This window comes from Mustela nivalis, assembly GCF_964662115.1.
Source record: "Mustela nivalis genome assembly, chromosome: 1".
Taxonomy (NCBI): Eukaryota; Metazoa; Chordata; class Mammalia; order Carnivora; family Mustelidae; genus Mustela; species Mustela nivalis.
The window spans coordinates 126,139,743-126,153,464 of NC_139020.1; the positions used below are offsets into that span (position 1 = coordinate 126,139,743).

General features: G+C 48.9%; 1 long non-coding RNA gene across 1 annotated transcript in view; it reads right to left on the reverse strand.

Moving 5' to 3' along the window:
- Window positions 1-7,982: 7,982 nt before the first annotated feature.
- The window catches only part of LOC309858592, a 31,925-nt gene continuing 26,185 nt past the window's right edge, over window positions 7,983-13,722 (reverse strand). The window contains exon 3 of the long non-coding RNA XR_014308263.1: window positions 7,983-10,059. This is a non-coding gene — a long non-coding RNA (uncharacterized lncRNA). The remainder of the gene's footprint in view (window positions 10,060-13,722) is intronic.

Here is a 13,722-nt window from a genome sequence, read left to right on the forward strand (position 1 = left end):
CTGCATGTCCAGCAAGAACATCCAGGGATGCTCAGGGCCCATGGCTGTGTTAGACAGTGTTTTTGTTTTTGTATTATTATGCATGGGCTCAGTTCTTTTTAATATATATGATGTGTTTCATCCCATTATAGTCACTATTCTTTTTGATGTTTAAATTATCTCTGGCCAATGGTACTTACTCCTGTGATCTTTTGGCATGAGCCCAGTACTCTTAGGTAGCGTCCATGCTTTTTAGTTTGACAGAGTTGTGAAGGCTTACCTTGTAAATTTCCTGCTTCAGAACTTCAGACGTTTCTCCAAGAAGTTCTTTATTGGAAAACTGTAATTAGAGACCATAATCTGGGTGCTAGACGTGCTCATTGCTACTGGGTGGATCATTGCTTCTAGATCTTTGCAGAGGACAGAGTTAGGAAACAAGTATTTCTTATAAAATATAAAAAATTATGAGCTAATATTAACATTTTAGAATAAACTTTAAAGTTATAGAATTTGACTTAAATTTAAAATTTTGTATCTCTTTTACACTGAAAATTTTGATTCCTAATAACACTAACATAATTACTGATTTTTTTCTTACTGGATGATAGTTTCAAAATAATTTTGCTAGTATTATCACCACAACATGATTACTGAACTAATCAATTTAAGATTTCTTTGTAGTTTATTTAGAATATGTCTTATTTGGAACACTCAGCCAAATTATTGTATTTTAAAATCACTCTAATAATTCTGTGTATGTTTAAGCCACCAACTTGATATTCAGCTAGGTTGACTTGTTTTATTTTGTATTCAGTTTTTATGTGTATTTTCTTTAGTTCTAATTTTCTTCAGTTCTTCATATTTTCATTTTTGAAAATTCTTTAATTTTGTTTAATTATTTAATTGAAACATCTACATGATTCCAAAGTCAAAACAATAAAGTAAGGTAAATTCAGCTTCCATTGTCCTTTCCTAATTCTTTTACACTCCCCCATGTGGGAAACTTTTCATTTCCTCTTCAACTGTTGTTGCCTTTGTCTTGAAATTTAGACAAATAGGAATTTATTTATTTATTTTTATCCCCCAGTTCACATAAAAAGTAGTATTATACACAGGATCCTACACCTTGCCTTTTTCATGTAACAATATATGTCCTATGAATTTTATCAAGAATATAGAAATTCTCCTTTTTCCTTTTTATACATATGTAGGACTCCATTGTGTTGATATGCTGTGGCTTATTAAACTAGTCCCCGATACCTGGAAATTGGGTTTCTGGTATTTTGCTGTTATAAACTGTGCTTCAGTGAATAGTCTTACAACATGTTATTTTGGTTTTGCTGGTGTGTCTTTGGGTTAGATTCCTAGAATTAGGATTGCTGAGTAAAGGGGAAACAGTTATGTAATTTTGCTAGCTATGACTTAATCTCCCTCCACAGGGTTTGGGTATTTTGCATTCCTATCATTGCATACATTTTAAAGAGTGATATGACAGTTTTGTTTAATATTTACAGTGTATCAGAAATTGTATATATTTAGGGGCTCCTGGATGGCTCAGTCAGTTAAGGATCTGACTCTCGGCTTTAGCTCAGGTCATGATCTCAGGGTCGTGAGTTTGAGCCCTGTGTGGGTCTCCATGCTGGGTGCCGCGTCCCCTTGAGATTCTCTCTCCTTCTGCCCCTCCCTGTCTCTCTCCCTCGCTCTCTATCTCTCTCTCAAATAAATAAATAAATAAACAAACAAATTTTTTTTAAAAAAAGAAACTATTTATATATATTGAGGGGAATTTAGACATGATAAAATAGAGTTAAATTTTGAGAGTAGAGCATTTCAAAAAATTTTAGGTTTTCTCAGGGAAAAGTTTTAAATGAGTGATATAAGAGCCTACAGAATGACTGTTTGGTTTGTATTCATGTGTTCCTGGTGTACTGTTGACATGCGTACACCTGTGTCCCCATTCCTGCCTCTCCATCTATTGGCTGGGTGGGCCAGCACAGATCACTTAATGTGTCATTCGGGGAAAACATTTGTGGAAAGTGTGAGATGAGATATTGTATGAGAAACCCTTGCCACAGAGTCTAGGGTAGGTGGATGACCATGTGGGAGAAATTATTATTATTCAACTGTTCTTGCCAGGACCACACTTCCCCTCCCTCTCCTCTGGATCTGCATCAAGAAGGCAGCTATGTAAGGACCGAATGAGCAAGGAGTAGGTTGAGCAACTTTGTCCCAGTTTGCCAGACTTTTCTGGTTTTAGCTTTGAAAGCCCATGCTCTGGGAACTCCCTCACTCCTGGGCAAACTGGAACAGTTGGTCACCCTCTTGGGGAGAGAGGGCCTGGGTTGAGATTAGAGACAGCTCTACCCCTCTGTTTTCAGCCACATAAAACAAGCTACTCACAGAAGGAACCAAAGACTGTTCTGAAGTTAAAATGGGGACCTCATCTCGAAGGCTGAACCACCAGGGGAAATGAGGCATGCCCACCTCCTTTCTCTTAGTCTGTGGCTGGGAATAGTTTTTTGTAAGCCCTTTGACCTTTTGCTGTCCCCTGTTGCTGAAAACCCCTTTGCCTGTTTAAGAATGGTTGAAGTTCATATTTTATTGATAACAATTGTGAGGTGTACAGTAAACCTATTAGCTATTCTGGAATATGGATTTTAATGTAATAAAAAGAAATCCTATGAAGCTGTATTTAATCTTCTTTATTCATTGGAGTAAGTCACTGTTTAATATTTACCAAGCAAGTATGAGCACTGGTATTTGGCAGCCCGAACTTTAGGACTCACGGCAGGAATTTTCATGCCAGATTTGTGTCACTCAGCTCCCATTATTTCAACATTTTCATGAAAGAAACATGTCCTTTCATAGATTGCAGGGTGCCCCAAGGTTGCCAAGAGAAGTAGGCCACCTACCAGAGAGCTCGGAAATGTGCTGGGATCTACTGACCCACCTCCGACATTCTTGGGCCACAGAACTTCTCAGGGAGCTCTCTGGTTCCTGCGAAGAGCCAACGAACGGTCTCAGGGTGTGGGTTTGCAGGCACTCTGAGGTTTTAGCCCCAGTGGGCTTATAACATGAGTCACACAACCAAATCCCGTTAATTGCCTCTGAAAGTGTAACTCTTGTCCAGAATAGCTTCACAGTTCAAGATCCAGGATTCCTCTGTCTCAGAGGGTACTCTGTCAGTGGGAAATGTATGCCGTCTCCTGTGGCCAGTTACTCACTCTCATGCTTCCTTTGATCTGACCATCCACCCAGTCTTTTCTTTACCCTGTAGTTTCAAGTGCACTGCGTTCCATCTTCCCCGTGGGGAATGTCCAGCCATTTGCGGAGGCCTGGAACCTAACAGCACCCAGTGACGTGAATGAGGACTCCCCACTGTGGGCATCCCTAGCAGGGGTGACCCAGGCATGGGCAGGATGCCCATTTATAGCACTAAGCGGTTCTCGCTGTCACCCTGATGCAGACTTGGGTGGGCCCCAGACCAGCGCTGGTCAGTGGGACTTCCTCTCCTGGGACCCTGATTCCCTGACAGGGCAGTGTGAAGGCTGAGCAGACATCTGGACTTGAATCCAGTCAGATGCAGCTTGGTTCTCCAGGCCCCCTCCATTGGCTCCCCGGTGTCTCCCTGCCTGGTTGCTCTCTGTATAGGCTGGAGTCTGGGGTCTGCTTGGGGCCACAGCACGTAGGTGGCACTGATGGTGAAGAAGGCCTACGAGCCACCATGCTTGGGGACTTGCCTGTGAAACGATCTGCCTCAGAGCCTGGGAATTAAAATGTTTAAATTAATTCCTTATTAATTCCTAATTAATTCCTTATTAATTCCTTATTTTGATTAAGTAATACATAGACCTGATGATAAATGCAGTAAAAACGAAGTGTCTCTTTGCCTCCTGCCCCTACCCCATCCTGCCAGTATCTTTGTTGCTGTTCAGAGCTCAGCCAACACGTCCTTATTACAATGACTTTTAACATCACAAACAAGAGGCCACCTACTTACATACTGTCCCACACCCTGCCTTTTTCCACTAACAACATATCTTGGGGTCTCAGTATTTCTTTTTTTTTTTTTTTTAAGATTTATTTATTTATTTGACAGACAGAGATCACAAGTAGGCAGAGAGGCAGGCAGAGAGGGAGGAGGAAGCAGGCTCCCTGCTGAGCAGAGAGCCCGATGTGGGGCTTGATCCCAGGACCCTGGGATCATGACCTGAGCCGAAAGCAGAGGCTTTAACCCACTGAGCCACCCAGGCGCCCAAGGGTCTCAGTATTTCTGATGGGAAGAAATAATGGGGTGCTTTGTTGGAAGGAACAGGACCTCTTCACAGGATTTGTTTCACAGTGAGAGGCTGGCTTCCGGGGGACGGCTGGGTAGGATCTGGGAGGAGCTTGAGTTTCTCTGTGGATCTCTCAGCACCACTGCCTGTTCTCCATTGGGACAAACTTTCGGCAAAGGCCATTGAGCTATCTCATCCCGGTATGTCTCCTCCTTGTTTGTGTGAGAGCATGTGTATGCGCGTGTGTGTTTCGAATGCCGACAGCCTTGTGCAGGGTGTGATAAGGTGGGGATAGCCAGCCCTTGTCCATCTTCTACCCCTGATCATAGGCCCTGGTACACACTGGGTACCTGAGAAACAGCTGATGGTCTCCTCCTGGTCCCTCAAGCTAAATCCTATACTTTAGCTGAGATATGCCCTTGTTTTCCAGCCTTTCAGCCCTTGCTCAGAAAAAAGTTTGTTGATACTTGCTTTATTTCAGTTCTTCTACCTGCAATATTTTCCTGAGTTCACTATCATCTGTTGAGGTTGTGAGCATGCGTTCTGGCCACCCTTCTCTGAAATGCTCTCCCTGACCAGCCAGCTGGGCCAGCCAAAGACCACCTAAGACATCCCTCTGTCTCACACAGACTGCCCCAAACCCTAACACTTACTCATACACAGCAACCCCACCCATCGCAATCCCAGTGCTAACATCCATACCAGCAACACAGTATTATACACGTGAAACATTGTTTCAATGGGACCTGCAGGTTCCCAGTGGGACCTGGAAGCAGAGGGCTCCCACAGCCTCGGGCTTCACCTGTGCATCTGCCATCCTTCCAAGGTGAGCCATTGTCTCTGCCGCTGGAAACCCTCTATGGGTAATTTCTTTTTCATGCTCTCTCTTTGCTATTCTTTTCTTTAAATTCCTGAGAAAGGGGAAGCTGGAAACAAATATGGGAACAGATTCTACAGGCCACAGAAAGGACTTTAGGTTTTGGTCCAGTGAGCTGGGAATGGTTCTTTGGCTTCTGGAATGTTCTAGAAGAGTGACAACATCAGACTTACATTTTATTTTTATTTTTTTTTTTAGAGGTTTTTTTTTTTTTTAATTTATTTGTCAGAGAGAGAGAGAGAGAGAGAGCATGAACACAGGCAGACAGAATGGCAGGCAGAGGCAGAGGGAGAAGCAGACTCCCTGCTGAGCAAGGAGCCCGATGTGGGACTCGATCCCAGGACGCTGGGATCATGACCTGAGCCGAAGGCAGCTGCTTAACCAACTGAGCCACCCAGGCGTCCCCAGACTTACATTTTAAAAGTCATTCTGCAGTTGTGTAGAGAACAGATTCTAGAGGGGCAAAGGCAGAAGCAGGGAAACTGGTGAGGAGGCCCCAGCAGTAACCCAAGTAAGGGAAGTTGGGGCTTGGACTGGGTGGCAGCCGTGGAGGGCCAGTAGAAGCCCAGGGTTTTGTCTTGAACACCTGGAAGGTGGGATCAGTAAATCTGTGGGAGGGGCAGGTGCTGAACTGCCCTTAACAGGGACAGACCCTGGGACCCTCTCGGTGTCACCATCTGACCCAGAAAAACAAACCTTCGCCATCACAGGCTTCAATTTCTTCTTGATACTTGGTGGTTGGAGACAAGGCTCGTGGAAAACCCAGTCTCCTCCCCCTTCTGGAGCCCACTGTGCTGTGCAGCTATTGCATAAGGCCCTCTGGTAGGGGAGGATGCCCAGGGGACTGCTCTTCTTACTCTAAGAGCCTAATGACGCCTGCTCCGGTCTTTGCAAGAACACCATCTGGAGCAAGTAAACTCAGTTTTCGTGTGTAAGCCTACCTCCTCCAATTCAATAGTAGAAGATAGGTTTTAGACTCTAAGAGCTGGCTATTTTGATTTGGTGATAACTTTTGTTGTAAACAAATAGCCCAACCCGGCAGCCATCAACCGCAAGACAAGGAATTCTGACCCCATCCCGCAATTGTTGTGAAGAATGTCCACTCTATGTCTTTTGAAACAATAGAGCCTGCTGAAATATAAACAGCACGTTTCCCCTTGGATGTGCCTCCTGGTACATCCTCCTCCCCTCCCCCAGGGTCTGCAAATTGAATAGCTTCTGCAAGGAGACTGTCCCTCTGAAGTCCGAGGTCAGGGCTGAGCCTGGAGCTCCTGCATTCTTCCCAGGCAGGACTCAGGCTTTCAGTGAGAAGTGGGAGGGAATTTCTGGGTCTCTGCATCTCTGAGTTTGGGGAGCAGGCGGATCTTTGAGTGTCTGAGTTTCTGGACATTGTGGCTTGAGGCTTTGTTCTGTCCACTTAACAGTGACTTAATGGTGAGCTTCAGGGGGGTGATCCATGAGTCCAGTGTCCGTTGTGTTCATGGGTCTAGCATGGGACTGGGTACATTGTAGGTGCTTGGTGAGGCTCCACTTAACAAATACTGTGAACCATTGAGGGGAGAGGGGTTGCTGCACCAGCAGCACAGGAGCCCTGGCATCTGGGTGGCCCAGGTGAGGCTCCAGAAGGCAGAGGTGGATTGGGTTGATGACTCCCCAGGGTCCTAGCCTGTGTCCTGGGAAGGGATGGTGGTTTGGAAATACTCTTTGGCCTTAGAAGCTGTCAATGAGTGTGCCGTGGAGGACCAGCCCCGAGCAGGCCTGACTGAGGCTCTTTGTGGAGTGCATGGGATGCTGGAGGAGCCTGCAGAGATGGAAGCAAAGTATAGAGGCCCACTCCATCCCGGGTCCAGACTGTTGCTCCTTGACCAGAGGATTGGGAGAAGGGAGGTGTTCCTGATATGTCCAGAGCTTCATTTGAAGGAGCCAATCTCCTATGAATGCATGTCTAGGACTCCCTCATCTGGGAATTGACCAGCCAGGCCAAGGTAGCCCTGGGCCATGGTAGCCCAGGGCAGGGGCCTTAGGAGTTGTGTACCTACCTTTCTGCCCTCCAAACAGTCAGAGAGAAACTTCAGTCCCTCCAAGACGTTGGGAGTAAGTCTCACTTTCATTTGGTGAATATTTAATGAGCAGCTACTTTGTGCCAGGCACAAAGCAGACCCAAACTCCTTCTTATGTGGAGCCCATACTCCACTGGGATGATAAGCCCTCTTTCCCATATATTGAGAAGTCTCGTTCAGAGGGGTCTGTGCTTGTCCCTGAAGCCAAGAGGGTGGCTGAGTGGTGTGGATTGGAGCTGGAAGTCAGGCTGTCAGAAGCATCAGGAACAGCAACTAGGCCAACTGGTTGCAGACTTCCTTAGCTATGGATTTTTTTTTTTAAGACTTACCTGGAACCCCATGTAAACATGACTAAGCATAACCTTATTTGTTGTCTTCCTATTTGTGGTGTGTACTTATGAAGCCATTTGGTGAGAACAATAAGGCAGTCTTGAATAAGATAACTGCTTGAAATCCAGGGTTATGGAAATCAATCAGAATTGTGCCATCGTAGGCATCTAGCACCTTCTCTCATATCAGGGTTTCTCAGCCTCAGCACTACCAACATTTTTGACTAGATATTTCTTCATTGTGGGGCCTGTCCTGTGCATTACACGATGTTTACCACCATCCCTAGCCTTTACCTGATGGATGCAAGGAGCGACACTCCCCTCAGGAGTGAAAACCAAAAATGTCTCCAAATACTATCAGGTGTCCCGGGGCGGGGGGTGAGGGGCGAGGTTGTGTGGGAGGCAAAAATCACCCCATTTGAGAACAGCTGCCATCTGTTTTGATCAAATATCAAGGAAATCTTGTTTCACATGAAGAAGAACTTGTATTTATAAGAGTATATTTTGGGTTTGTTTTTGTTGTTTTTGTTTTTTTAATCAGCTCTCTGGACTCTCTTAGGACTACATTTAATTAAAATGAAGTTTTATTCTAAGGTCTGTACAAAAAAAATGCAGCAGCCCAAGTTAATGTGTTGGTAGTTTTCAATGTACTAAAATTTGTATGTAACACATTTGTGTGGGTGTGTTGTTTTTATTACAATTTTGAAGAATAAGAAAATCTTCATATTAAAAACACTCAGACCAAATGTTGGAGATCCTAAGCCCTCTGGGAGGTAGGTTCAGAGATGCTGGTTTCACACTAGGAAGCAGATGTGGAGAGGCCAGAATCTGGTGACAGGGCAGGGTGGGCCGGAGAGCAGGGTCACGATGCCTCTCTGCTGCCCCAGAGACCCCGAGTCGTCATTGGACAACACCTGGAGGTGGCGCGGAGGGCATATGGAGAACTGGTGGCCTCTCAGAAGAGAATCCAGAACGGAAGAGAAGAAAAATAAAGACTGATTGAGGGGGTGAGGCCTCTCACAGTTCTAAGAAAGAGCCCTGCAATCTTGGTGACGCAGGGCCAGGAGGTTAAACCCAGAATAATCATAATGAAAACAATCTGTTTGCACCATTTGAAGCTTCCAGAAATTTTCAGGAGCAAGTCCATGGTGGAGAACCCAAGTGGAAGTGCTGCTGATTGGAACTGAGCAGGCAGTAATGAGATAAAAGGCTAGGGGACCGGGTCTCTCAGCTCCCAAGGAGGAGGGCACCGGCCACCCTAGGGATGACAGGGTGGGGGCCCGCAGGCTTCAGGAACCACAGCTGGCTTTAATTTCTGGAAAAAATAGTCCTTCTCTGGAATCGGGTTTTTTCCCCCTGCTCCAACACTGGGAGGCAATTTCAGGGCTCGCTCCCAGGAAATCTGTCTCAAATGCGGTGGGACAGTTGACCACAGGCTCACCACCCCTGTGGGAACTGATAATAGAGCAAAATGTGGCAAAGGCCCGAGCAGAGGACCGACGATCCCCACAGACTCTATCCTCAGCTTCTGCAGTTCTCCAAGGGAGACTGACCTGGCCACCAGGACGAATGCACAGGACCCTGGAGCACGGAGGCACCCATCAGGGTGCTCCGAGCCCCTTTCTCCCCTTTTGCTTCACCATGGTCACTCTGGGGAGTTTAGTTCCTGTGCTATGATTGACCGCTTTCAGCATGTGCAGATTTGGGAGCTGATGGAGGCCTGAGAGATCATGTGCTCCAACTCCTGATTTCACAAACGGGGAGTATGAGGCTCAACAGGGTGACTTTTCCCAGGTGAGCCACCCAGGCATCCTGACCATCAGCTCAGGGCTTTCTGACGGCAGAAGGGGACTTGTCTAGAGCCTCTCAGCTTTATCAACCAACCTGGGAAGCAGCGGGGGCGTGTGTGAGCACGGGCCTGTGCACACCTGCAAGTGTGTCCACCCTAGCACCGCCGAGAGGTCGCATGTACTTGTCTATGTGTGTTTGTAGGATGCGGACTACTGTCTGTTTGGGCACTGCGTTAGGGGTTGCCATCAGGGTAAGGGCTGGAGGTAGGGGTGTGTCCGTGAACCCTGAGAGTCAGTCCGGTGGGGACTGAGGGAAGACCTCGGAGGTTTTTGGCTGGGGCGCTGCTGTGTTGAGCTTAGGCTAGTTGGAGAAGGCATCCCAGGACAGGAGGCTCATGCAGGACACTCAGAATATCAGCTAGGGAAGAGACCCCACAGAAAGAACAGGGCTGGGGGACTGGAAACACAGGAGGTGTGTTTGGTACGCCGCATGGTATGTGCTGACTCGGGGGGCAGGTTTATTTGGGGAATTAATAGTCAGCTGCCAGACATTTACTGAGCACCGGCTGGGTACGGGAGTTGGGCTGGGAGCTACAGACAGAGTAGAGCTGGCTTGAGTTGGGAGGTGACCAAGAGCTTCTTCCGTTCCTCTCCCAGTGAGCTTACAGAGGCCTGCTTGCTGCCGCACACTGCAGCTTCGAGGAGGATCCAGTCCATGCACTCCAGAACGCCACACTGGGAAGACTTCTGTAGGGGGTGGGGGGACCCAAAACGCAGTACAGAGGGCTTTGGAGGTGCTGCCTGGGAGGGACTCCTACCTCGTTCGCAGTTCCCTGCCTAATCCTGACTCCTACACACCCACCCCTAGGAGTCCTGCGGCCGAGATTCGGGGAGTCTCGGGAGTCACCCCGGGGAGTCTCTGAGCTCCCGGAGTACGCATGTGTGTAACCCCTCTGCCCTGGGGCAGATTCTCAGAGACCTCCAGGGAGAACCACTGGCCCCCATACAAGCCCAAGTCCTGGTGTGACAGGGGAGTGCAGAGCTCAGTCTATCTGGGGTAAGAGTCCCAGGACACTATACTTCACAATCAGGGACCCAAAGAAAGTCTTTAGGCTTTGCCTGACTCCTCATTCTGGGGGTCCTGCTTTGCCCTTGGAAGCTCGGCAGCTTCTGTGCTCTCCATTGAGAGCTTGCCTCAGTATCTCTCCCCCAGGGTGACTGGACACCCCACATTCAGGAAGCACCTTACGGCCTCCTGCGACCTCAGGCCTCTCCTGTGGCATTGGCAGAGCCAACTGTGGCTTCCAAGTGCAGACGAGGTCACCAAGGCTTGGAGAGGGTGAGTGTAGCACCAGAGAGTGGGCTCCCTCCCTCCCTCCCTACAGGGCCCTGCCCTATAACTCTCTTCCCAGCCCCTAAGCCCTTCCAGCCACTAGGCCACTTCCCCCAGGACACAGGCCACGTGCCCTGCTCCTACGCAACCAGAGTGGTTTCCAAAACCAACTGTGAGGTCTCCTGAAAGGTGCCACAGGGCCACCAGCTTCAAGGGTGCCTGTGGAGCCCTCCCCAGGAAGCCCTGAGCCGGCACTGCCCTGGCTGAGCCCTGTGCTAACACTGGCCTCAGGGCCCTTCCTCTCCTCATTAAGGAAGGATGCTGGGGAGGAGGACGGAGGCTCTGGGGAAGCCAAAGTCCTTCTGGGAACCATCCTAAGGGAAGTGGACGCTCCCGTGTGGTCCTGCCCAGCACGGGACCACACCCGCCCCACTGGCTTCAGCAGAGCTTTCGTGCTGGAAAGAATGGGTCTCTGCGCCTGGGCCTTGCAGGAGGCAGGCAGAGGTCAGCACATTCCAGGGCTCCACCTTTCCGCCTCCGAAAGCTCCCTGCAGACAGAAGGCCTGGGCCTCCTTACAGGCAGTGCTGGAAACCTGAAGTGCACAGGGTGTGTGGGGACCAGGAACCTCTACTCTTCCAGAAGGGCTGAGGGGGGACTGACCTCGAAACCTTCCTTCCTAAGAGTGCTTCTGGCCCCCAGACCACTGCCTACTCCCAGTGCCTGCGTCCCAGCCACTGATACAGCTAAGGGCCTGTTTCTTTGCTGGTGGACAAGACATACCAATTAGAGTTGTCCTTTCTCTCCAGCTTCCTAAGTCCCCTACCTGGTCACCCTCGGAGGCACACAGGCCTTCTCTCTCCCTCGAGCTCTGCCCTACTCTCTCTTCTGCCAGGAATGCTCTCCCCTCATATCTTCCCCTTACTGACTCCTGCTCGCCCCGTATCCCCTTCTTTCCCCTCACATCCCCAGGATGCCTCCATGGACCCCAGGATGGCCAGCCCCTCTATCCCATGCCCTGGACTTTTCCTCCAGAATGTTCCTCACAGTCACAATTAATGACCTGAAATAGAGCTCTTGACCTCCCCTCTCCAGCCGCAGGAGGACTAACATGGGGCCTGTCACTTGTGTGCCAGACTAGACACAGCTGGAGCTGCCCAGCTGTGTTGATTGGGCAGACTGAATGTCCTTGCAGTATTGGGGTTGTCAGAAGGTACTGTCATGTGAGCCTGTGCACACCTGGGGTGGGAGGAGGCATGCATGGCCCAGAGAAGGTTCTTGAGGCCAGGGCTGGACAGGAAGCATTTGGGGCCCATATTGAGAGGGCAGGCCAGAATAGGATGGCAAGGGTGGTCCTGGGCATGAAGATGAAAGGGGCGACTCATCACAGGCTTACAGAGGAAGAAGAGACATGTGGGGGACAGCCAAAGGCAGATTCCCTCAAGCCTTCATGCAATGTCACCAGCACCCCCCCCCCCAACACACACACACTAGAACTTTTTCCTCATGGGGAGGCAGCAGTAGATTCCGGGGCCATGGGCTCAAATCTGCTCCCCGCCCTCTCTCCCGATCCCCACTCTCCGCATCTGTAAAGTGGGAATGATCAGATCTAATTGACGGGCTTCTTGGGAAGACAGCTGAGGGAAAGGTGAATCAAATGTCATTTTGCTTTTTCCTTCTTTGCAGAATCACAGGCCAGAGGTGAGGGGTAGAGGAAGGGAGTCCTCCCGGCGTGTGGGAAGCAGTCCCGCTCCTGTGACTCATAGCTCTGGGAAAAAAGCAGAAGCGGATTCCTGAGACTTTGCAGAGGTGGGGAGAGTTTTTCTTGCCCTTTCTAGCCCCATTGTTCAACAAACAAGTACTAGGCTTTTCCCAGGGACCGGGCGCTGGGCAGGTACCTTGTAAACGCAGATGGAAGGACATAGCTCTGCCTTCAGAGGACTCCCTCTCTAGGGCTCAGGGAGGCCTGACCCCTGAATGGGGGCAGACTTGGGAACCACAGTGCATTTTCTAGAGTGCTTAACGACCTGTTAGTGTAGGAGAGCCAGAGCCTCGTTGTCAGATTCTGTAATCTGACAGTCCTTGGGGACCCATCCAATCCCTGGCTTTCAGTCCTTCTCTGTGTGTCTCAGCCCAGATGCTCTGGCACTCCAGACTCAGAGGGCCAGCTACAATCAATCCTTTCCACATGGGGCCTACTTGACAGCGCAGACACTTGTCCAAACCTGAGCTCTGGAAGTTCTTTCCAACTTCGTTCCACCCTGATCTCAGAGGATGGCAACTCAAACCTTCTAGTCCCCAGGCTAAAATCTTGATCACCCTCTCTTTTCCCCACCTCCCACCCCCCAATCTGTCATCCAGTCCTGTGGGCTCTACCTTAAAGTAGAGCAAAAACTCATCGATAGTGACAGAAAGCAGGCTGGGACACAACGAACTTTCTGGAGGTGATGGTTCAATGGGTACATAAGTTTATCGAAACACACCAAATTTTATACTTCATATGCAGGTTAATATATGCCAGGTATAGCTTAGAAAAGCTGTTTGTTGTTTATTTTTTTAAAAACAGATGTTTCCAGTGACCTCAGCAAGTAGTCCTAGACAAGTCCCTTCTCTCGTAGCCTCAGCTTCCCCACCTGCAAAAGGAGGGTCTCTGAGGGACCTTCCAGCTGGACCATCTAACCACCTGTGGTGTAATCACCCCCCTCATCTCCCTCTAAGGGACATGCCTTCACACATCTTGAAGGGAAAGAGTAAGGCTGTGTAGCTCAGGTTTATCCCAAGGCTCTCCGATCCCAGCTCAGATCACTGGTGCTCCCTGTAGAGTTGGCTCAGACCAAATGAGCTTGGCTAGGGAGAGATGGATGCCAGGAAATACGGCCAAGTCATGTAGGAGAATAAGGAAATGAGTAAATCCATGACTCCACAACTGCCTGCGCTCTCTTCAGGCCCAGAAAACCTCCAGAGGCACAGATATTTTGCGCATATCTGCACTTGATGGATGGGGGAAACTGAGGCCCAGAAAAAAGTCATTTTTCAAGTATACTGAGCAGGAAACTGGCAGAGTCATTACAGAAATGCA